This window comes from Pseudophryne corroboree, chromosome 3, assembly GCF_028390025.1.
Source record: "Pseudophryne corroboree isolate aPseCor3 chromosome 3, aPseCor3.hap2, whole genome shotgun sequence".
In the NCBI taxonomy this organism is placed as follows: domain Eukaryota; kingdom Metazoa; phylum Chordata; class Amphibia; order Anura; family Myobatrachidae; genus Pseudophryne; species Pseudophryne corroboree.
The window spans coordinates 404,078,312-404,104,813 of NC_086446.1; positions in this window are offsets into that span (position 1 = coordinate 404,078,312).

Here is a 26,502-nt window from a genome sequence, read left to right on the forward strand (position 1 = left end):
TACACACCCATCAACGGGCTCACAATTTATCGGCTAATATATCACTTATTGTGTACCCACCTTAAGCTACACTGTCGGACTTGGAGCCAGTGGTGGCGCAGTGCCACTACTGGCTGACAGCCTAATAGCTCTGGCGTGCAATACAATAGTAAAAAAATAATAATAATAAAATCAGGCAGCCAGACCATAACTACATCAATGGCAGGAATCCACCTGTATCTTCTCCACCCTCAATGGTGAATGACCATTGATTGTTTTTGGCCATCAATGATTGTTGGCCATCCTTACGAATCATCTTATCAGGGCACTGACACAATCACTGTACAGCAGCAAGACAGGGGATGGTGAAGGTGATGTTATTAGCTTCTCCAATAAGTAAGAGAGAGAGTGAGTGTGTGTGTGTGTGTGTGTGTGTGTGTGTGTGTGTGTGTGTGTGTGTGTGTGTGTGTGTGTGTGTGTGTTCTCAGTGTACAGGCAAGACATATACACAGCTGTCATAACCCTGACCACGAGCATCAGGACTAGAAATCAATGGGAAAGTGGCACAGGTATGCAGTTAGCATACCGCTCGTCGGGATCCTGGCTCCCACAATACCAACACCGGGATCCCTACGGGGGCACCATACCTCTGCCCGTATACCGGCAAGGTAGCTGATCCCCCCTCTATGGGTGTCCACGACCCCCATAGAGGGAGAATAGAACCCTTATCCAGCAAGGGGCTTCTTTGCACTCTCCCCCTGCCGGCATTCTACAGCTCGGGATGCCGATGTCGTGATACCGATATTTGGCATCCCAGGCGGTGGTAAATCATACCGAACCTGTGGCACACTACCACACTTTTACATTTTTGGATAAGTAATGTGGGTTTGCAGTGTTTTTTGCAGCCAAAATGTGACAAAATGTTAATTTATAAACCACCTCCAAATAACGAATTGTATGGTGGCTGCTAAAGCAACAATTGGCAAGCAAAATAGAAAATATGCCTTGCACTCCGCCTTCCACATCTGTGTTCTTACAGTAAATAATGTTAACTAGGTGATTCATCGCGCCCTACGGGCACTCTTCACACAGTCGTAAGGGGTAGCCCCTTACGACTGTGTGAAGAGCGCCCGTAGAGCGCGATGAATCACCTAGTTAGCATTATTTCTCTGACGTCCTAGTGGATGCTGGGGACCCCGTAAGGACCATGGGGAATAGCGGCTCCGCAGGAGACTGGGCACAGCTAAGAAAGATTTAAGACTACCTGGTGTGCACTGGCTCCTCCCACTATGACCCTCCTCCAGACTTCAGTTAGAATCCTGTGCCCGGCTGAGCTGGATGCACACTAGGGGCTCTCCTGAGCTCCTAGAGAGAAAGTATATTTTAGGTTTTTTATTTTACAGTGAGATCTGCTGGCAACAAACTCACTGCAGCGAGGGACTAAGGGGAGAAGAAGCGAACCTACCTAACTGGTGGTAGCTTGGGCTTCTTAGGCTACTGGACACCATTAGGTCCAGAGGGATCGACCGCATGGAACCGGCCATTGATGTTCAGTCCGGGAGCCGCGCCGCCGGCCCCCTTACAGAGCCAGAAGAATCCGGAAAATCGGCGGCAGAAGACATCAGTCTTCACCAAGGTAGCGCACAGCACTGCAGCTGTGCGCCATTGCTCCTCATACACACTTCACACTCCGGTCACTGAGGGTGCAGGGCGCTGGGGGGGGCGCCCTGAGCAGCAATAAAAACACCTTGGCTGGCAAATATATCACAATATATAGCCCCAGAGGCTATATATGTAATAAATACCCCTGCCAGAATCCATAAAAAAGCGGGAGAAAAGTCAGCCGAAAAAGGGGCGGAGCTATCTCCCTCAGCACACTGGCGCCATTTCTCCCTCACAGCTCTGCTGGAAGGAAGCTCCCTGGCTCTCCCCTGCAGTCTACACTACAGAAAGGGTAAAAAAAGAGAGGGGGGGCACTAAATTTAGGCGCAATATACATATAGCAGCTATAAGGGGATATAATTTAGTTAATCCCTGTATTATATAGCGCTCTGGTGTGTGCTGGCATACTCTCTCTCTGTCTCCCCAAAGGGCTTTGTGGGGTCCTGTCTTCTGTCAGAGCATTCCCTGTGTGTGTGCGGTGTGTCGGTACGGCTGTGTCGACATGTTTGATGAGGAGACTTATGTGGAGGAGGAGCAGGTGCCTATAAATGTGTTGTCACCCCCTGCGGGGCAGACACCGGAGTGGATGGACTTGTGGAAGGAATTACGCGAAAGTGTCAACTCCTTTCATAAAAAATTTGACGACATGCCAAATGCGGGGCAGCCGGCTTCTCAGCCGTGTCTGCCCAGACGTCTCAAAGGTCATCAGGGGCTCTAAAACGCCCGCTACCTCAGATGGCAGACACAGATGTCGACACGGATACTGATACCAGTGTCGACGACGAAGAGACTAATGTAATGTCCAATAGGGCCACTCGTTATATGATTGAGGCAATGAAAAATGTTTTACACATTTCTGAGGTGACCCCAGGTACCACAAAAAAGGGTATTATGTTTGGGGAGTAAAAACTACCAGTAGTTTTTCCCCCTTCTGAAGAATTAAATGAAGTGTGTGAAGTAGCGTGGGCTTCCCCCGATAAAAAATTGGTAATTTCAAAAAAATTACTAATGGCGTACCCTTTCCCGCCAGAGGATAGGTCACGTTGGGAAACACCCCCTAGGGTGGATAAAGCACTTACGCGCTTATCAAAAAAGGTGGCACTGCCGTCCCAGGATACGGCCGCCCTAAAGGAACCTGCTGACAGAAAGCAGGAGGCTCTCCTGAAGGCTATATATACGCACACTGGTATTATACTGAGACCAGCTATTGCTTCAGCATGGATATGCAGTGCTGCAGCTGCATGGTCAGACTTCCTGTCAGAAAACATTGACACCCTAGACAGGGACACTATATTGCTAAACGTAGAGCATATTAAAGACGCTGTCTTCTACATAAGAGATGCACAGAGGGATATTTGCCGGCTGGCATCTAAAATAAGTGCACTGTCCATTTCTGCCAGGAGAGGGTTATGGACCCGGCAGTGGACAGGTGATGCAGATTCTAAAAGGCACATGGAAGTTTTGCCTTATAAGGGTGAGGAGTTGTTCGGGGATGGTCTTTCGGACCTAGTGTCCACAGCAACGGCTGGGAAGTCAGCTTTTTTGCCACATGTCCCCTCACAACCAAAGAAAGCACCGTATTATCAGGTACAGTCCTTTCGCCCCCAAAAGAGCAGACGGGGTAGAGGCGCGTCCTTTCTGCCCAGAGGCAGAGGAAAAAAGCTGCGGCATACAGCCACTTCCCAGGAACAAAAGTCCTCCCCCGCTTCCTCTGCTAAGTCCGCCGCATGACGCTGGGGCTCAACAGGCGGTGCCAGGTACGGTGGGGGCCCGTCTCAAAAACTTCAGCAATCAGTGGGCTCGCTCACAAGTAGATCCCTGGATCCTTCAAGTGGTATCTCAGGGGTACAGGCTGGAATTCGAGACATTCCCCCCCCCGCCGTTTCCTCAAATCTGCCTTACCAACGACTCCCTCAGAAAGGGAGGCTGTGTTAGAGGCAATTCACAAGCTGTATTCCCAGCAGGTGATAGTCAAGGTGCCCCTACTTCAACAAGGACGGGGTTACTATTCCACAATGTTTGTGGTACCGAAACCGGACGGTTCGGTGAGACCCATTCTAAATTTGAAATCCTTGAACACATATTTAAGAAAATTCAAGTTCAAGATGGAATCGCTCAGGGCGGTTATTGCAAGCCTGGAAGAGGGGGATTACATGGTATCTCTGGACATCAAGGATGCTTACCTGCATGTCCCCATTTACCATCCTCACCAGGAGTACCTCAGATTTGTGGTACAGGATTGTCATTACCAATTTCAGACGTTGCCGTTCGGCCTGTCCACGGCACCGAGGGTATTTACCAAGGTAATGGCCGAAATGATGATACTCGTTCGGAAAAAGGGAGTTTTAATTATCCCATACTTGGACGATCTCCTGATAAAGGCGAGGTCCAGAGAGCAGTTGTTGGTCGGCGTAGCATTATCTCAGGAGGTGCTACACCAGCACGGTTGGATTCTGAATATTCCAAAGTCACAGCTGGTTCCGGCGACACGTCTACTGTTCCTGGGGATGATTCTGGACACAGTCCAGAAAAAAGTGTTTCTCCCGCAGGAGAAAGCCAAGGAGCTGTCATCTCTAGTCAGAGGCCTCCTGAAACCAAAACAGGTGTCGGTGCATCACTGCACGCGAGTCCTGGGAAAGATGGTAGCTTCCTACGAAGCAATTCCATTCGGCAGGTTCCATGCCAGAACCTTTCAGTAGGACCTGTTGGACCAATGGTCCGGATCGCATCTTCAAAGGCATCGGTTGATAACCCTGTCTCCAAGGACCAGGGTGTCTCTGCTGTGGTGGCTGCAGAGTGCTCATCTCAGAGAGGGCCGCAGATTCGGCATACAGGACTGGGTCCTGGTGACCACGGATGCCAGCCTTCGAGGCTGGGGGGCAGTCACACGGGGAAGAAACTTCCAAGGACTTTGGTGAAGTCAGGAGACTTCCCTACACATAAATGTTCTGGAACTGAGGGCCATTTACAATGCCCTAAGTCAGGCAAAGCCCCTGCTTCAAAACCAGCCAGTTCTGATCCAGTCAGACAACATCACGGCAGTCGCCCATGTAAACCGACAGGGCGGCACAAGAAGCAGGACGGCGATGGCAGAAGCCACAAGGATTCTCCGATGGGCGGAAAATCACGTGTTAGCACTGTCAGCAGTGTTCATTCCGGGAGTGGACAACTGGGAAGCAGACTTCCTCAGCAGGCACGACCTCCACCCGGGAGAGTGGGGACTTCATCCAGAAGTCTTCCAACTGATTGTAAACCGTTGGGAACAAAAAGCTAGAAAAATATTGCGCCAGGTCAAGAGACCCTCAGGCGATAGCTGTGGACGCTCTAGTGACACCGTGGGTGTACCGGTCGGTTTATGTGTTCCCTCCTCTTCCTCTCATACCCAAGGTACTGAGGATAATAAGGAAGAGAGGAGTAAGAACTATTCTCATTGTTCCAGATTGGCCAAGAAGGTCTTAGTACCCGGAACTTCAAGAATTAATCTCAGAGGACCCATGGCCTCTGCCGCTCAGACAGGACCTGCTGCTGCAGGGGCCCTGTCTGTTCCAAGACTTACCGCGGCTGCGTTTGACGGCATGGCGGTTGAACACCGGATCCTAAAAGAAAAGGGTATTCCGGAGGAAGTCATTCCTACGCTCATTAAAGCTAGAAAAGATGTAACCGTACAACATTATCACCGGATATGGCGAAAATATGTTGCGTGGTGTGAGGCCAGGAAGGCCCCAACGGAGGAATTCCAGCTAGGTCGATTTCTGCACTTCCTACAGTCAGGGGTGACTATGGGCCTAAAACTGGGTTCCATTAAGGTCCAGATTTCGGCTCTGTCGATTTTCTTCCAAAAAGAACTGGCTTCACTGCCTGAAGTTCAGACATTTGTCAAGGGAGTGCTGCATATTCAGCCTCCTTTTGTGCCTCCAGTGGCACCGTGGGACCTCAACGTGGTGTTGGGTTTCCTAAAGTCACATTGGTTTGAGCCACTCAAAACCGTGGATTTAAAATATCTCACGTGGAAAGTGGTCATGCTTTTGGCCTTGGCTTCGGCAAGGCGTGTGTCAGAATTGGCGGCTTTGTCATGTAAAAGCCCCTATTTGATTTTCCATATGGATAGGGCAGAATTGAGGACTCGTCCCCAGTTTCTTCCTAAGGTGGTATCAGCTTTTCACTTGACCCAACCTATCGTGGTGCCTGCGGCTACTAGGGACTTGGAGGACTCCAAGTTACTGGACGTAGTCAGGGCCTTGAAAATTTATGTTTCCAGGACGGCTGGAGTCAGGAAGACTGACTCGCTATTTATCCTGTATGCACCCAACAAGCTGGGTGCTCCTGCTTCAAAGCAGACTATTGCTCGCTGGATTTGTAGCACAATTCAGCTTGCGCATTCTGTGGCTGGCCTGCCGCAGCCTAAATCTGTAAAAGCCCATTCCACGAGGAAAGTGGGCTCTTCTTGGGCGGCTGCCCGAGGGGTCTCGGCTTTACAACTTTGCCGAGCTGCTACTTGGTCAGGGGCAAACACGTTTGCAAAATTCTACAAATTTGATACCCTGGCTGAGGAGGACCTTGAGTTCTCTCATTCGGTGCTGCAGAGTCATCCGCACTCTCCCGCCCGTTGGGAGCTTTGGTATAATCCCCATGGTCCTTACGGAGTCCCCAGCATCCACTAGGACGTCAGAGAAAATAAGATTTTACTCACCGGTAAATCTATTTCTCGTAGTCCGTAGTGGATGCTGGGCGCCCGTCCCAAGTGCGGACTGTCTGCAATACTTGTATATAGTTATTGTTAACTAAAAGGGTTATTGTGGAGCCATCTGTTGAGAGGCTCTGTTATGTTCATACTGTTAACTGGGTATAATATCACGAGTTATACGGTGTGATTGGTGTGGCTGGTAGGAGTCTTACCCGGGATTCAAAATCCTTCCTTATTGTGTCAGCTCTTCCGGGCACAGTATCCTTACTGAAGTCTGGAGGAGGGTCATAGTGGGAGGAGCCAGTGCACACCAGGTAGTCCTAAATCTTTCTTAGCTGTGCCCAGTCTCCTGCGGAGCCGCTATTCCCCATGGTCCTTACGGAGTCCCCAGCATCCACTACGGACTACGAGAAATAAATTTACCGGTGAGTAAAATCTTATTTTACTGTAAAAACACCGATGTGGAAGGCGTAGGGCCCCTTTAACCCTTGCACGCCCTTAGGGCGTGAAATATTTTTATTATATGGAGTATTACCTCCAATCATAATTTTGTGAGTGGTTAAATATTGCACGGACAAAGGGCGTGCGATGGTTAAGGGGCCGTAGCCCCTTGCGACGGCATGAACAGCGCACGCAGGGCACGATAATCACCTAGTAGGTGCTGTGGTTGGGGGATTGGCGGGTGTGGAGGAGACGTGGATGGGGGATGGAGTCCGGGGGTGCAGCGGGTGAGGAAAGAATGGTTGCAAGGTTGGCGCGGGTGGGGAGGGGCTGATGCGGTGGTGCCACGGGTGGAGGAGTGGCGGGGGTGCCGTGGGTGGAGAAGGAGTGGATGCAGGGTGCCGCGGGTGGAGGAGCGGCGGGTGCGGGGTCGCTGCGGTCCATTTATACTTAAGCAATTGTATATATAAAAAGGAAAACACCCATAGAGCAGCACATGCAAGACATATATTCCTATGCTGAATGAGTGATGAGTGAATGTAATAACACACCATGGCGGTCCCTAAGCCAGTTCTGCCTGTCCACTTGGTGTCTGTTACATACGCCACATTACCTATGTAAGTAGCACAGGCAGGAAAGTCCCCGGAGCACTGCTGGGCATGGGGTAGTAAGCCTGCAGACAGTACTGTGATGCGTCTGTTGTACTGTCTACCATAGATCAGTGTATGGGCGCACATGCCCGGACTGGCATGGAGTGCTGGAGCTGCTGGTCGCTCACTGACAGCACCACTACTACCAAGAGCAGCTGTGTGGTCGCGCAGCACCAGGTATAACGTGAGCATGACCCCGCAGCACACATGTAACACATGACATGTGACCCTTCCTGCACATGGGTCATGCCTCAGTGCTGCTGCAAGTCAGGTCAGTACAGTGAGTATAGGGCAGTGACATTACCATGTATGCAGTGGTGTAAGTTCATACCAGGCGCCCGGAGGCAAAACGGAGGTTCCCCCCATAAATTCTAATATATTGTCCCCACGTTACATGACAACATCTTCCCCACAGCACAGCCACCTGCCCAGTAGCTTGAATGTCACTTGCATACATGACCACACCTAACTGGCTGCTCCATCCTGTGATCTCCTTCATTGTAACTTACAGTACCTGCAGGGACCTAAACAAACACCTCCTAAAGGCACCCACAAGATTGACCCCATCATAAGACCCTTCTATGCCCATCCTGAGTGCAGGCTGCACCTGTAGGATAGGACTGATTAGGGGAGGGGGGCCCAACTCCAGCACAAACTCACCCTAATAATCAGCCAGGTGCTGCTAATCAGTGGGGCAAAGACCTGGGAAGGGTGATAGGGTCGAGGTTCTGGGTGCAGCCATCACCTATAACCCCTGTGAGGGCACATATTGGGCAGAACTACAGGACGATTTCACTATCCAGACACCTTTCCCTCTTTGACCAGGTGTCAGCTGTTATATCAGGGAAGGTGGTGGGGGAGGAGTGGCAGACACCCTAACATAACCTGAATTTAGGGACGTGCGGTGAGGTAAATGGTTCAAAAGGCACTGGCTAACCCCAGAGCCAGAATTCCATGCAATATATGAGCCAAAGTGTACATCTGGGCATTATACACAGGTGCAGCAGTACTATAAACTACTGGAAATTTGGTGAGTTTTGATCAGAGATGTGCAGACAAGATAAGCAGATGAGGCACTGCCTCACCTGCCATAGACTTTTTACTCCAGAGTTTGGACTATAACAATTATTAGAATAATGAAAATAAGGTATTTCAAACAAATTATTAGTATTTTTCATATACTTTATTCACTCAAAACTCTGGTTTAAATGTAAGTATGACAGGAAAGGCTCTGCCTCACCCCACCGCACGTCACTGCGCGGCGCTGAAAGGGGCAGGGAGAGAGGTATGTAGGGAGGGCTCAGGCTGAGCTCAGATTTCTCAGTGACTGAGCGTTCTATGAAGTGATACAGTGTAACATACATTGTAGCAAAGTGCCTCGAGTGGCTACTCTGGGTAGGGGGAGTGAGGGGATATCAGTGTCTTCCAACCACAGAGATGCCTGCAGAGCCCCAGTAGGTTCCTCTCCCCATTCTCAGCGACATGGGGATAAACATCATGGCCAGAGAGGGGAAGATTGCTCAGCAACAACCAGGAAGCACAAGCGTTAAAAACACGGGTAAATGCACGGGGGCGCACATTTACCCGTGTTTTTTGCTAGTGGAAACGGCTGCCTCTGCAAAAACACGGATCAAGTGATCCGGGAATCCTACCCGGGTAGCTTATCGGGTGGAACATGAGTTTAACCCGGTAAGCTGTGCAGTGTAAACGGAAGCCGTGTTGATGCGACACGGCTCTCGTTCACAGTGTATGGAAGGACGGCGCTGGGAGACCCGGCAATATGCCGGGTTGGTGAGTGCAGTGGGAAAGGGGGCTCTGATGCGGGTCGCAGCTGAGTAGCTCCCGTGTCAGGCTCTCGGCTGCAAACGCATCACTAGTGGAAAAGGGGTATTACAAACACCCGTGCAGCCCTCATGGAACAGAGTTCAGCAAAAAAAACTCCTACACCTCCTCCTCCACCCCCCCCCCCCCTCCCCTCTCCTCTGCTGCCCGCTGATGCCACCAACCTACCACAATGTAGCAGGTGAATATCACAGTCCCTCCTGGCCGCCGTCAAACCCCTGTGCACAGTAAAAATCACTGGCAGGTGCAGCTCACACGCAGAACAGCACAGTGCAGGGAAGCTGAATGGGAGACAATGGAGGAAGTGCCCCGTTAAGCGATACCCGGGCAGAGTCGGCAGCAGGAAGTGGCTCCATGTCTGTGCTGGTCATTACCCCCCGCCATCACATCATGGTGTGGATGTGAGGGTGATGCTGCTGCTAGGGTGGGATTAGTAAAGCAAGGGGTTACTCTTTCCGTGCCTGGCAGTGTGTGTACTGTAGCTGCTGCCGTATTACTGAATGTAACAAGGACGTAACCTGTGTGGGAGGACGTTTCTCGCCCAATCAGCTGCGACTGGGTGTGATAGACCTGCCACTTACCATACCTGACCCTCTCCAGGAGGGACAGAATGCTCTGCTCCTGGACTTTTCCCTTAATTTATGATCGCCATCACCTGTGCTGAAACACCTTTCTTATCCATTAACCTGTTCAACACAGGTGCCAGCAATCATAGATTAAGAGAAAAGTCCAGAAGCAGAGCATTGTGTCCCTCCTGGAGAGGGCCATGTTGAGAGGTATGACTTACCCAATGAGAGCTTCTAGCCACGCCCAGCATTAGCCACACAGTCACAGAGTGACAGTTCTGGGCTAATATATAGGAGATAATGCATGTATTACTATTGTAGATATGCCGAGACATGTAGTACCACGCAAGATCAAAAACATACAGGTGCACACTCTAAACACGAATACTGATCATTTCTCTGACGTCCTAGTGGATGCTGGGGACTCCGTAAGGACCATGGGGAATAGACAGGCTCCGCAGGAGACTGGGCACTCTATAAGAAAGATTTGGTACTATCTGGTGTGCACTGGCTCCTCCCTCTATGCCCCTCCTCCAGACCTCAGTTAGATTTATGTGCCCGGCCGAGCTGGATGCACACTAGGGGCTCTCCAGAGCTCCTAGAAAGAAAGTATATGTTAGGTTTTTTATTTTACAGTGAGACCTGCTGGCAACAGGCTCACTGCAACGAGGGACTAAGGGGAGAAGAAGCGAACCTACCTGCTTGCAGCTAGCTTGGGCTTCTTAGGCTACTGGATACCATTAGCTCCAGAGGGATCTACCGCAGGACCCCTCCTTGGTGTTCGTTCCCGGAGCCGCGCCGCCGTCCCCCTTACAGAGCCAGAAGCAAGAAGATGGTCCGGAAAATCGGCGGCAGAAGACTTCAGTCTTCACCAAGGTAGCGCACAGCACTGCAGCTGTGCGCCATTGCTCCTCATGCACACTTCACACTCCGGTCACTGAGGGTGCAGGGCGCTGGGGGGGGGGGGGGGGCGCCCTGAGCAGCAATAAAAACACCTTGGCTGGCAAAATAACCACAATATATAGCCCCAGAGGCTATATATGTGGTAATTACCCCTGCCAGAATCCAGAAAAAAGCGGGAGAAAAGTCAGCCGAAAAAGGGGCGGAGCCATCTCCCTCAGCACACTGGCGCCATTTCTCCCTCACAGTTCCGCTGAAAGGAAGCTCCCTGACTCTCCCCTGCAGTCTACACTACAGAAAGGGTAAAAAAGAGAGGGGGGGCACTACATTTAGGCGCAGTATAACTTATAGCAGCTATAAGGGGACATAATTCAGTTAGTCCCTGCATTATATAGCGCTCTGGTGTGTGCTGGCATACTCTCTCTCTGTCTCCCCAAAGGGCTTTTGTGGGGTCCTGTCTCCTTTAAGAGCATTCCCTGTGTGTGTGCGGTGTGTCGGTACGGCTGTGTCGACATGTTTGATGAGGAGGCTTATGTGGAGGCGGAGCAGATGCCTATAAATGTGATGTCACCCCCTGCGGGGCAGACACCTGAGTGGATGGACTTATGGAAGGAATTACGTGCAAGTGTCGACTCCTTACATAAAAAATTTGACGACATGCCAAATGCGGGACAGCCGGCTTCTCAGCTCGTGCCTGCCCAGACAATTCAAAGGCCATCAGGGGCTCTGAAACGCCCACTACCTCAGATGGCAGACACAGATGTCGACACGGATACTGATACCAGTGTCGACGACGATGAGTCAAATTTAATGTCCACTAGGGCCATTCGTTGCATGATTGAGGCAATGAAAGAGGTATTACACATTTCTGATATAAACCCAGGTACCTCAATAAAGGGTATTATGTTTGGGGAGAAAAAACTACCAATAGTTTTTCCCCCATCTGAAGAATTAAATGAAGTGTGTGAAGAAGCGTGGGCTTCCCCCGATAAAAAATTGGTGATTTCAAAAAAATTACTAATGGCGTTCCCTTTCTCGCCAGAGGATAGGTCACGTTGGGAAACTCCCCCTAGGGTGGATAAAGCGCTCACACGTTTGTCTAAAAAGGTGGCACTACCGTCTCCGGATACGGCCGCCCTAAAGGAACCTGCTGATAGAAAGCAGGAGGCTATCCTAAAGTCTATATATACACACACTGGTGTTATACTGAGACCAGCTATTGCTTCAGCGTGGATGTGCAGTGCTGCTGCTGCTTGGTCAGATTCCCTGTCGGAAAATATTGACACCCTAGACAGGGACACTATATTGCTAACCGTAGAGCGTATAAAAGACTCTGTCTTGTACATGAGAGATGCACAGAGGGAGATCTGCCGGCTGGCATCTAGAATAAGTGCATTGTCCATTTCTGCTAGGAGAGGCTTATGGACTCGGCAGTGGACAGGGGATGCAGATTCTAAAAGGCACATGGAAGTTTTGCCTTATAAGGGTGAGGAGTTATTCGGGGATGGTCTCTCAGACCTTGTTTCCACAGCAACAGCTGGGAAGTCAGCATTTTTGCCCCATGTCCCCTCACAGCCTAAGAAAGCGCCATATTATCAGGTACAGTCCTTTCGACCCCAGAAAAACAGGTGGGGAAAAGGCGGGTCCTTTCTGTCTAGAGGCAGAGGAAGGGGAAAAAAGCTGCAACACACAGCAGGTTCCCAGGAACAAAAGTCCTCTCCCGCTTCTTCCAAATCCGCCGCATGACGGTGGGGCTCCACAGGCGGAGCCAGGTACGGTGGGGGGCCGCCTCAAAAATTTCAGCGATCAGTGGGTTCGCTCACGGGTGGATCCCTGGATCCTTAGAGTAGTATCTCAGGGGTACAAGCTGAAATTCGAGGCACCTCCCCCCCGCCGTTTCCTCAAATCGGCCTTACCGACAACTCCCTCGGGCAGGGAGGCTGTGCTAGAGGCAATTCACAAGCTGTATTCCCAGCAGGTGATAGTCAAGGTACCCCTACTTCAACAAGGACGGGGTTACTATTCCACACTGTTTGTGGTACCGAAACCGGACGGTTCGGTGAGACCCATTTTAAATTTGAAATCCTTGAACACATACATAAAAAGATTCAAGTTCAAGATGGAATCGCTCAGGGCGGTTATTGCAAGCCTGGACGAGGGGGATTACATGGTATCCCTGGACATCAAGGATGCTTACCTGCATGTCCCCATTTACCTTCCTCACCAGGAGTACCTCAGATTTGTGGTACAGGATTGCCATTACCAATTCCAGACACTTCCGTTTGGACTGTCCACGGCACCGAGGGTGTTTACCAAGGTAATGGCAGAAATGATGATACTCCTTCGAAAAAAGGGAGTTTTAATTATCCCGTACTTGGACGATCTCCTAATAAAGGCGAGGTCCAGGGAGCAGTTACTGGTCGGAGTAGCACTATCTCGGGAAGTGCTACAACAGCATGGCTGGATTCTAAACATTCCAAAGTCACAACTGGTTCCTTACACACGCTTACTGTTCCTGGGGATGATTCTGGACACAGAACAGAAAAAAGTGTTTCTCCCGCAGGAGAAAGCCAAGGAGCTGTCATCTCTAGTCAGAGACCTCCTAAAACCAAAACGGGTATCGGTGCATCACTGCACACGAGTCCTGGGAACAATGGTGGCTTCATACGAAGCAATTCCATTCGGCAGGTTCCATGCAAGGACCTTCCAGTGGGACCTCTTGGACAAGTGGTCGGGATCGCATCTTCAGATGCATCAACTGATAACCCTGTCTCCAAGGACCAGGGTGTCTCTACTGTGGTGGCTGCAGAGTGCTCATCTTCTAGAGGGCCGCAGATTCGGCATACAGGACTGGGTCCTGGTGACCACGGATGCCAGCCTTCGAGGCTGGGGCGCAGTTGCACAGGGAAGAAATTTCCAGGGACTTTGGTCAAGTCAGGAGTCGTCCCTACACATAAATATTCTGGAACTGAGGGCCATTTACAATGCCCTAAGTCAGGCAAGGCCCCTGCTTCAAAACCAGCCGGTTCTGATCCAATCAGACAACATCACGGCAGTCGCCCATGTAAACCGACAAGGCGGCACAAGAAGCAGGATGGCGATGGCAGAAGCCACAAGGATTCTCCGATGGGCAGAAAATCACGTACTAGCACTGTCAGCAGTGTTCATTCCGGGAGTGGACAACTGGGAAGCAGACTTCCTCAGCAGACACGACCTACACCCGGGAGAGTGGGGACTTCATCCAGAAGTCTTCCTACTGTTGGTAAACCGTTGTGAAAGGCCACAGGTGGACATGATGGCGTCCCGTCTCAACAAAAAGCTAAAGAGATATTGCGCCAGGTCAAGGGACCCTCAGGCGATAGCTGTGGACGCTCTAGTGACACCGTGGGTGTACCAGTCGGTTTATGTGTTCCCTCCTCTGCCTCTCATACCAAAGGTACTGAGAATAATAAGAAGGCGAGGAGTAAGAACGATACTCGTGGTTCCGGATTGGCCAAGAAGAGCTTGGTACCCAGAACTTCAAGAAATGATATCAGAGGACCCATGGCCTCTACCGCTCAGATAGGATCTGCTACAGCAGGGGCCCTGTCTGTTCCAAGACTTACCGCGGCTGCGTTTGACGGCATGGCGGTTGAATTCCGGATCCTAAAGGAAAAGGGCATTCCGGAGGAAGTCATTCCTACGCTGATAAAAGCCAGGAAAGAAGTAACCGCAAACCATTATCACCGTATTTGGCGAAAATATGTTGCGTGGTGTGAGGCCAGGAAGGCCCCAACAGAGGAATTTCAGCTGGGTCGTTTTCTGCACTTCCTACAGTCGGGAGTGACTATGGGCCTAAAATTGGGTTCCATTAAGGTCCAGATTTCGGCTCTGTCAATTTTCTTCCAGAAAGAACTGGCTTCACTGCCTGAAGTACAGACTTTTGTAAAAGGAGTGCTTCATATTCAGCCCCCTTTTGTGCCTCCTGTGGCACCTTGGGATCTCAATGTGGTGTTGAGTTTCCAAAAATCACATTGGTTTGAACCACTTAAAACTGTGGATCTGAAATATCTCACGTGGAAAGTGGTCATGTTATTGGCCTTGGCTTAGGCCAGGCGTGTGTCAGAATTGGCGGCTTTGTCATGTAAAAGCCCTTATCTGATTTTCCATATGGATAGGGCAGAATTGAGGACTCGTCCCCAGTTTCTCCCTAAGGTGGTATCAGCTTTTCACTTGAACCAACCTATTGTGGTGCCTGCGGCTACTAGGGACTTGGAGGATTCCAAGTTACTGGACGTAGTCAGGGCCTTGAAAATTTATGTTTCCAGGACGGCTGGAGTCCGGAAAACTGACTCGCTTTTTATCCTGTATGCACCCAACAAAATAGGTGCTCCTGCTTCTAAGCAGACTATTGCTCGCTGGATTTGTAGCACAATTCAGCTGGCGCATTCTGCGGCTGGATTGCCGCATCCTAAATCAGTGAAAGCCCATTCCACGAGGAAGGTGGGCTCATCTTGGGCGGCTGCCCGAGGGGTCTCGGCTTTACAACTTTGCCGAGCTGCAACTTGGTCAGGGGCAAACACGTTTGCTAAATTCTACAAATTTGATACCCTGGCTGAGGACCTTGAGTTCTCTCATTCGGTACTGCAGAGTCATCCGCACTCTCCCGCCCGTTTGGGAGCTTTGGTATAATCCCCATGGTCCTTACGGAGTCCCCAGCATCCACTAGGACGTCAGAGAAAATAAGAATTTACTCACCGGTAATTCTATTTCTCGTAGTCCGTAGTGGATGCTGGGCGCCCATCCCAAGTGCGGATTGTCTGCAATACTTGTATATAGTTATTGCCTAACTAAAGGGTTATTGTTGAGCCATCTGTTGAGAGGCTCAGTTATATTTCATACTGTTAACTGGGTATAATATCACGAGTTGTACGGTGTGATTGGTGTGGCTGGTATGAGTCTTACCCGGGATTCAAAATCCTTCCTTATTGTGTCAGCTCTTCCGGGCACAGTATCCTAACTGAGGTCTGGAGGAGGGGCATAGAGGGAGGAGCCAGTGCACACCAGATAGTACCAAATCTTTCTTATAGAGTGCCCAGTCTCCTGCGGAGCCCGTCTATTCCACATGATCGTTACGGAGTCCCCAGCATCCACTACGGACTACGAGAAATAGAATTACCGGTGAGTAAATTCTTATTTTTTATATACTCCATGTTAAATGTAGAGGTTAAGTGAGTACTCGGGGGTATTCAGGTTTGTTAGCAAACCAAAAATACGCACTAGTGGGCAAAACCATGTGTACTGCAGGAAGGGGGGGGGGGCAGCTGTAACATTTGCAGAGAGATTTAGATTTGGGTGAGCTATATTATTTCTGTGCAGGGTAAATATTGCTGGCTTTATTTTTACACTGAAATTTAGATTTCAGTTTGAACACACCCCACCCAAATCTAACTCTCTCTGCACATGTTACATCTGCCCCACCTGCAGTGCACATGGTTTTGCCCATTAGTGTGCTTTTTTGGTTTGCAAACCTGAATAAGGCCCTTAAAACATGTTTTGCCAAAAATGTAGGCCAATCTGCCACGTTGAGATGAAATTCATACGTTGGGCACCTAACAGCTCTAAAGGGCCCCATACACTAGAACAATAATGCCCAATTTCATCCAATTTTGTGCATTAGGGCCAATATACACTGCTTAAATAAATAAAGGGAACACTTAAATAACACAATGTAACTCCAAGTCAATCACACTTCTGTGAAATCAAACTGTCCACTTAGGAAGCAACACTGATTGTCAATCAATTTCACATGCTGTTGTGCAAATGGAATAGACAACAGGTGGAAATTATAGGCAATTAGCAAGACACCCCCAATAAAGAAGTTGTTCTGCAGGTGGTGACCACAGACCACTTCTCAGCTCCTATGCTTTCTGGCTGATGTTTTGGTCACTTTTGAATGCTGGCGGTGCTTTCACTCTAGTGGTAGCATGAGACGGAGTCTACAACCCACACAAGTGGCTCAGGTAGTGCAGCTCATCCAGGATGGCACATCAATGCGAGCTATGGCAAGAAGGTTTGCTGTGTCTGTCAGCGTAGTGTCCAGAGCATGGAGGCGCTACCAGGAGACAGGCTAGTACATCAGGAGACGTGGAGGAGGCCGTAGGAGGGCAACAACCCAGCAGCAGGACGGCTACCTCCGCCTTTGTGCAAGGAGGAACAGGAGGAGCACTGCCAGAGCCCTGCAAAATGACCTCCAGCAAGCCACAAATGTGCATGTGTCTACTCAAACGATCAGAAACAGACTCCATGAGGGTGATATGAGGGCCCGACGTCCACAGGTGGGGGTTGTGCTTACAGCCCAACACCGTGCAGGACGTTTGGCATTTGCCAGAGAACACCAAGATTGGCAAATTCGCCACTGGCGCCCTGTGCTCTTCACAGATTAAAGCAGGTTCTCACTGAGCACATGTGACAGACGTGACAGAGTCTGGAGACGCCAAGGAGAACGATCTGCTGCCTGCAACATCCTCCAGCATGACCGGTTTGGCAGTGGGTCAGTAATGGTGTGGGGTGGCATTTCTTTGGGGGGCCGCACAGTCCTCCATGTGCTCACCAGAGGTAGCCTGACTTCCATTAGGTACCGAGATGAGATCCTCAGACCCCTTGTGAGACCATATGCTGGTGCGGTTGGCCCTGGGTTCCTCCTAATGCAAGACAATGCTAGACCTCATGTGGCTGGAGTGTGTCAGCAGTTCCTGCAAGACGAAGGCATTGATGCTATGGACTGGCCCGCCCGTTCCCCAGACCTGAATCCAGTTGAACACATCTGGGACATCATGTCTCACTCCATCCACCAACGCCACGTTGCACCACAGACTGTCCAGGAGTTGGCGGATGCTTTAGTCAAGGTCTGGGAGGAGATCCCTCAGGAGACCATCCGCCACCTCATCAGGAGCATGGCCAGGCGTTGTAGGGAGGTCATACAGTATGGGCAGTACGGATGGTGTAATGGTTAGCATTACTACCTCACAGCAATGAGGTCATGGGTTCGATTCCCACCATGGTCCTAACTGTGTGGAGTTTGTATATTCTCCCCATACTTGCGTGGGTTTCCTCCGGGTACTCCGGTTTCCTCCCACATTCCAAAAATATACTGGTAGGTTAATTGGCTTCCAACAAAATTAACCCTAGCGTGAATGTGTGTGTACATGTGGTAGGGAATATAGATTGTAAGCTCCACTGGGGCAGGGACTGATGTGAAAGGCCAAATATTCTCTGTAAAGCGCTGCGGAATATGTGTGCGCTATATAAATAACTGATAATAATAATAATAATAATAATAATACAGGCACGTGGAGGCCACACACACTACTGAGCCTCATTTTGACTTGTTTTAAGGACATTACATCAAAGTTGGATCAGCCTGTAGTGTGTTTTTCCACTAATTTTGAGTGTGACTCCAAATCCAGACCTCCATGGGTTAATACATTTGATTTCCATTGATAATTTTTGTGTGATTTTGTTGTCAGCACATTCAACTATGTAAAGAACAAAGTATTTAATAAGAATATTTCATTAATTCAGATCTAGGATGTGTTATTTTAGTGTTCACTTTTTTTTTTTGCGCAGTGTATGTTGGGTGAAATCGGGCATTTTGGAGGTGTATCTGATCCAATCCGCGTTCCCGTGAGGGTCGGATCGGCTCCCCTACACCGTTAGTGCTGCACTCGTGATATGTTGGTTCCCACAGGCATGGCTGGGATCGCATAAGCTATATCGCATGCAAACTGTACCAAATCATATGGAATCGTATGCAACCACTCCCGGGAAGCTCCCGGAAGAGTTCAAGGGAAATCGCCTCCGACTTCAGCCTCAGACATATCGTTGTAGTGTATGGGGCCCTTAATACTAACACATTATATCAGTATATCTAGGACTTACAATAGTACCCATTATAATATGTAGCCAGCAATGTAGGAACCTATGCTGATAAAAATCACCTAAGGCAGAGGTTCTCAAACGCAGTCCTCAAGGCACCCCAATGGTCCAGGTTTTAGGTATACCAATGGCTCAGCACAGATGGTTAAATCAAATTTACTGTGGTGCTAATTAAAACACCTGTGACCAAGCATGCATAAACCTAATGCCTGGACTGTTGGGGTGCCTTGAGGACCGCTTTTAATGGGATCCGGTCTGAAGCTCGACAATGTTTAGGTCTACCACTATAGGTCAACAGTCACTAGGTCGACAGGGTTGGAAGGTCGACAGGGTTTCTAGGTTGACAGGTCAAAAGGTCAACATGAGTTTTTCACTTTTTTTTCTTTTTTTGAACTTTTTCATATTTAACAATCCACGTGGACTACGATTGGAACGGTAATCTGTGCCGAGCGAAGCGAGGCACCTTGCCCAAAGCATGGCGAGCGAAGCGAGCCATGCGAGGGGACACGGTGCACTAATTGGGGTTCCCGGTCACTCTACGAAGAAAACGACCCCCCCCCAAAAAAAACTCATGTCGACCTCTTGACCTGTCGACCTAGCACATGTCGACCTAGAAACCCTGTCGACCTTCCAACCCTGTCGACCTAGTGACTGTTGACCTATGGTGGTCGACCTAAACATTGTCGACCTAGACACTGTCGATCTAATGATCCACACCCTTTTTAATAACCTCTGGCATAGAATATTAGTACTGCGCATCTGAGGAGTTGTTACTACTACTGGGCATCCTATTTGACTTGGGATGTAGTAATTAGATACAAATTTACAATGTTGACAGTTATGTCACATTATTTAAAAGTCAACAGGCAACGTGTCAAAATTCTCAATGTAAATTGTCAGGATGTCACCATTAGGGTTAGGCTACGTGGTGTTTGTGTGTGGGCAGGCACTGGGTGGAAAGGGTTAGGGATAGCAGAAGAATACTTACTGACTGCTGGAGGATCACAGGTCTGACCTGGCAGTGACAGTCACCTGACTGCTGGGACCCAGAAGCCACTGCAGCCATCAGGAGCAGGTAAGTCACAACTGGGCCACCAGGGACAATTTGTCAGCAATGCCTACATAATGGATGCATGAATGTCAACAATCTAATGTTAGTGTATCTTACCACACCCATATGACTTTATTGTTACTGCTAACCATCTTAATGGTCATCACTGCTACTATGGTTCACATATAATTATTTACATATAGCACATACATACAGCGCTATACTGAGAATTAGTATTCCTAATCATGGAATCACGCTTAAAATGGCAATGGCATGTGCCATAGGATGTCATAAAGGAGTAGAAGGGGGGAGAGGTGACGTCATCTGCAATGGCATAGGGCAGTGGTTCCCAAACTCAGTCCTCAAGATATACAAACTGTACAGGTTTTGATTATATACATACGCTGCCACAGGTGACTTAATTGCTACCTCAGTCAATATGATTTAGCCATCTGTGCTGAGCCATGGATATCTTTAAAACCTGAAATGTTAGCGCTCCTAGAGGACCGAGATTGGGAACCACTGACCCAGAGAAATGCAATCTATAGATCCCTGCAAAAACGTATGCATGGGCAGATTCTGCATCCCCCCCCCACCCCCCAAGTGATTTAGCAAAACATTTATTTATTCAAGTGCAGCAACATAGTGTGCAACAACGCACGCCGTTACTGGGGAGGGGTCCGCCCATCCAGGTCAGCAGCACTGTAGTTAGGGACATGCAGGCGATGGGCAAACAGTATTAGTTCCCTGAGCGCACTGCACTCGACAACATTGACTGGTGCCAATGCACGGAAGCCTGCAAACTGCTCGCCAAGGTACCCCACCTTCTTGCAGGTCCTACACTAACACAGAGCCTTAAAAATTAAAACCTGGCAACTGTATCACACATCATATAACTGCGGATATGCCCACTAGGTTTAATGTGTACCTAGTGGTTTGCAGGCTTCCGTGCATTGGCCAATTCACTAACTAAACCCCCATCATTTATTTATTGATGTTGTGAGGATAAGTGAGCTTGCTATGCTGAGTGCTGAATTTTCTCTTTGTATATATTTAAGTAGGTGGCCATAGGCTACATGCACCCCACCCTATGAGTGGTCAGTGCAGACATTGCAGCCTGCTTCTGGGGTGGCAAGTGCTGTGGTTTTAGATTTGTTTGCATATTGCAGGGTTAATCTTTGGTTAACTCTTATTAACTGTGGCCACAAACTTTTTCATGCACCCCTATGTAAACTCAATTTTTCCTAACCTGTGTCAGCTGTTCCGATCGGTGCTGTGTAGCTCTCTCCTTGAACGATACAACCGTTCAAGGAGAGAGATACACAGCACCAATCGCAATTAGAGCAGCAATATCAAGTGGAGACAGTGATCAGCCGGTGGCTAAACATTTTGCAGAACGGGGGTATTCATTAGCTAGTGTCACGATCCGGGTATCTGGACGCCATTTCTTACCCATCAGATGCCTCCTAAGGCTGGCTCAGCGCTCCAGGACCGGATCCCATCTGTTATCCTAATGTTCACATTCCTGCATCCTCTCCTGTCTCTCTGAGACGCTGTCACAGTAACGCCTTATTACATCTGGCATGGCGTCTCCCGCGGCCTCCGCCGCCGTCCCTGAGCTTCTGCATGCAGAGTGTCAGAGTGGCGATTACGTCAGCCGCGGCCTCCGCTGTGTCCGCGTGGTTGGATGTGCACTTGTCAGCCTGGCGTCTCCTGTCTCCAGTGGCCGGCGCCGCCATTACTGTTTTCATTACCACATGGATTACAAACCAAACTTCCCTCCAAGTGTCTGCATGGGCGCAGCCATCTTGGATTCTGTCAGGTGATCATTTCCTCCAATCTGTTGTCAGTATTGTTAATCTGCATAATTGCCTAGCCAATCCCTTCCTTGCTGCAGGTATAAATACACTGTGCCTGAGCAAGGAAGGCGTCAGTGCTTTGGTTGTCAAACCTAGTTCCTGTTTGTCTCTCTCCTGTGATTGTCTTCCAGGTTCCAGCTCCTGTCTCAAGACTTCCACCATAGAGACCCGCACCAGCATTCCACCTGCGGTGTAGCCTGACTCTCCAATCCATTGTGGATTCATCTGTTTCCAGCTACAGCATTACCTGCTTCCAGCTCAGCTTCCAGCAGAGTACAGCTTCCCTTAAAGGGCCGGTGTCCTTTCTACACTTTACCACTCTCCACCGGTATTATTATTTCTCCGCTCTCAAGTTCTACATTTCAGTTCATATTTCATCGCTCCCAAGTTCATCTATTATTTAACTGGTTCCAGCCAGTATCCACTCCGTGCTAACAACAGTCTGGTTCCAGCCAGTATCCACAGCAGCTGTTTTACCTTCAGCAACCCAGCTTTTCCTGGAACATCAGCTGGCACAATCCTGGGTTATCTCCATTGCTACAGTCGGGCCTGGTAAGGACTTTCCATCTAGAAGATCATAAGAACTATCTCACACTACCAGTGCCCTGTGGCTCCTGCCATCCTGTAGTACCCAGGAACTGTATTTATTATTTGCTGACTTTTACGTTTTCTTTTACTGCTGCTGTGTTGCGGAGTTGTCATAATAAACATCATTGACTTTTATCCAAGTTGTCGTGGTCACGCCTTCGGGCAGTTATTATTCATGTTACTTACATGTCCAGGGGTCTGATACAACCTCCCAGGTTCCGGTACATCTCAGCCCCTACAACTGAGGCTGCCTCCCGTCAGCTCAGGCCCTCAGTTGTGACAGCTAGTGTCAGATATATGATTATAGATCATTTACCAGCCAATCGCCGGGGAGGCGATAGGAACAAACATCTATTTATTCTGGAAGAACAGTGGATAATGAGATTGGACACAGTGGCCCCAACGTGGCTTAAATGAAAAGATTTGCTGGAATAGTCTCATGTGATTTGGGTAGCACTGTAGCATAAATATATATATATATATATATATATATATATATATATATATATACATACATATATACATACATACACACAGTTGTGCTCATAAGTTTACATACCCTAGCAGAATTTGTGATTCTCTGGCCATTTGTCACAGAATATGAATGATAACTCACAAACTTTTCTTTCACTCATGGTTAGTGGTTGGGTAAAGCCATTTATTGTCAAACAACTGTGTTTACTCTTTTTAAATCATAATGACAAGAGAAACTACCCAAATGACCCTGATCAAATGTTTACATAACCTGGAGATTTTGGCCTGATAACATGCACACAAGTTGACACAAACGGGTTTGAATGGCTACTAAAGGTAACCATCCTCACCTGTGAGTTGTTTGCTTGTAATCCGTGTGTGTGTATAAAAGGTCAGTGAGTTTCTGGACTCCTGAAAGACCCTTGCATCTTTCATCCAGTGCTGCACTGACATGTCTGGATTCTGAGTCATGGGGAAAGCAAAAGAATTGTCAAAGGATCTGCGGGAAAAGGTAATTGAACTGTATAAAACTGGAAAGGGATATAAAAAGATATCCAAGCAATTGAGAATGCCAAGCAGCAGTGTTCAAACTCTAATTAAGAAGTGGAAAATGAGGGATTCTGTGGAAACAAAATTACGGTCAGGTAGACCAACAAAAATTTCAGCCACAACTGCCAGGAAAATTGTTGGGCATGCAAAGAATAATCCGCAAATAACTTCAGCTGAAATACAGGACTCTCTGAAAAAAAGTGGTGTGGTTGTTTCAAGATGCACAATAAGGAGGCATTTGAAGAAAAATGGGCTGCATGGTCAAGTCGCCAGAAGAAAGCCATTACTACGCAAATGCCACAAAGCATCCCGCTTACAATACTCCAAACAGCACAGAGACAAGCCTCAAAACTTCTGGAACAAAGTCATTTGGAGTGAAGAGACCACAATTGAACTTTTTGGCCACAACCATAAACGTTATATTTGGAGAGGAGTCAACAAGGCCTATGATGAAAGATACTGTGAAACACGGAGGTGGATCGCTGATGTTTTGGGGATGTGTGAGCTACAAAGGCACTGGAAACTTGGTCAAAATTGATGGCAAGATAAATGCAGAATGTTATCAGAAAATACTGGGGGGAAATTTGCACTCATCAGCCCAGAAGCTGCGCATGGGATGTACTTTGACGTTCCAACATGACAATGATCCAAAACACAAGGCCAAGTCGACCTGTTATTGGCTACAGCAGAATAAAGTGAAGGTTCTGGAGTGGCCATCTCAGTCTCCTGACCTCAATATCATTGAGCCTCTCTGGGCAGATCTCAAACGTGCAGTTCATGCAAGACAGCCCAAGAATTTACAGGAACTGGAGGCTTTTTGCCAAGAAGAATGGGCAGCTTTACCATCTGAGAAAATAAAGAGCCTCATCCACAACTACCACAAAAGACTTCAAGCTGTCATTGATGTTAAAGGCAATACACGGTATTAAGAACTGGGGTATGTAAACTTTTGATCAGGGTCATTTGGGTAGTTTCTGTTGTCTTTATGATTTAAAAAGAGTAAACACATTTGTTTGACAATAAATGGCTTCACCCAACCACTAACCATGAGTAAAAGAGAAGTTTGTGAGTTATCATTCATATTCTCTGACAAATGGCCAGAAAGTCACAAATTCTGCTAGGGTATGTAAACTTATGAGCACACTGTATGTATGTATGTATATATATATATATATATATATACATACACACACACAGTATATAGTATCTGGGTATATATAATTACGGGCAGTATTTTTTATATTGTCCTATATATATTCTTAGTGAGGCGGTAGGAGTCTTCTTAATGTGTTTTTCTGAAGCATGATTTAAGTATATGGGATTGTTAATTGGTAGAAAGATGCTAGTGTAAAATAGCTTCCTTAATTATGCTCTAAATATTGGTCTCCTTAGTATCCATGTTTTTAACTTTTTAATCTTTGTTTATAGCTATGAAGGAGCGGACAGTGGCAGCACGTTCAGCGTGAAGGTGAGGGCCTTAGAGATGCAACAGCGTCCCAGGTTACCCTGACACGCGTTGATGGTTGCCCTGACGACGGGAGGATGTCATACAGAGGCGCCCCGCTGGTTGCAGTATTGTCTGGACAACGGGATGACGTCAACACTATGCACCCCCGCACGCCAGGCAGCCGCTGACCCGCCCATAGCTCAGGTGGTACGAATAATGGTGATTATACAGGTACTTTAGGAGGGTGAGTTATGGTATTCTTGTTGTATGTGTCTGTTTTTGTTTGCTGCATCATATCCTGATGACGGTGCATGCTAGCACCGAAACGTTGATATACTGAAGTGATGTACTGCTGAATCTCAATACACGTTGTTTGCATAATTCCAAGCCTCTGAGTGCCGTTCCATATTGATTTCCATATGTATGTATGTATAGAGAGAGAGAGAGAAAGAGAGAAGAGAGAAAAGGAGAGGGAGCAAGCCATTAAGTGCCGTATAAAACACATGTAACCTGTCCCTCTTTACTATGCAACTATATTTAAAGTTGCAAAATCGCAGAAGAGCCATAGCTTGCTAATAAAACTGACCAATTCTATAGTATACTGTCTGGCTGTGTTGAACAAGTTTTATTTTTCACATTTTATTTATTTATTTTTTACACAGTTCATTTATAGAATCCCACATTATATATTACCTGATTTAATAACCATGTAACATAGTAGATGAGGTTGAAACAAAATCCAAAATGTCCATCGAGTTCAACCTGTATTATGATTCTTACACTACTCAGTATATAACTTGTTAACTATAATGACCCAGATTAAGTTATGTTTATAGGTCTAAATAACAGCTATAATTCATGCTTTTTTCTAACATTCTCTTCCTTTAAATGCTATATGCTTGGATATGTCATTCAGCTAGGAATTTATCTAATCCATTTTTACACATATTAACTGAGTCCGCCATTACTACCTTCTCTGGCAGAGAATTCCAAATTTTTACTGCCCTTACTGTGAAGAACCATTTTCTACGTTCAGTTTGAAACTTTCTCTCTTTCAACCTCATAGGGTGCCCACGTGTCCCGTGTAGAGCCTTTTCAATAAACAAATCGCCTGATAGATCCTTGTATTGTCCCTGTATATACTTGTAAATATTAATAATGTCTCCTCTTAGACGCCTCTTTTCAATTGCAAACATATCAAACCTAGTAAACCATTCCTCATAGTCCAGTGCCTCTAATCCCTTGATGAGTTTGGTGGCTCGCATTTGAACCGTTTTTTTAGTTCCAAGATATCTTTTGTTATAGTTCAGTGCCCAGAACTGTACACAATATTCAAGGTGTGGCTGTAAAAATGATTTGTACAGTGGCAGGAATACACTTTCATCCCTTGTCTTAATTCCTCGTTTTATGCATCCTAATACCTTATTAGCTTTTGTTGCTGCACCTTCACATTGGGATCTACTACTAAGTCTATTATCAGTGAGCACCCCCAAACCTTTTTCCACTACTGTCTCCCCTACAATTTCCCCATTTAATTTATAGGCTGCCAGATTGTTCTTAGTCCCAAGGTGCATAACTTTACATTTTTCTATATTGAACCTCATTCTCCACTTGTCTGACCAAATTTCCAGTTTAAATAAGTCGTTCTGTAGAGACTCAACATCCATGTCTGAATTTATTACTCTACACAGTTTAGTATCATCTGCGAAAAAGGACACTGTGCTTTTCAGACCCACTCCTAGGTCATTAATAAATATGTTAAACAGTAATGGCCAGAGTACTGACCCTTGCGGTATTCCACTGATCACTGAGGCCCAGTCGGAAAACATCCCATTAACCACCACACACTGTACCCTGTTATCCAACCAATTACTTACCCAAGTGCAGATAGTG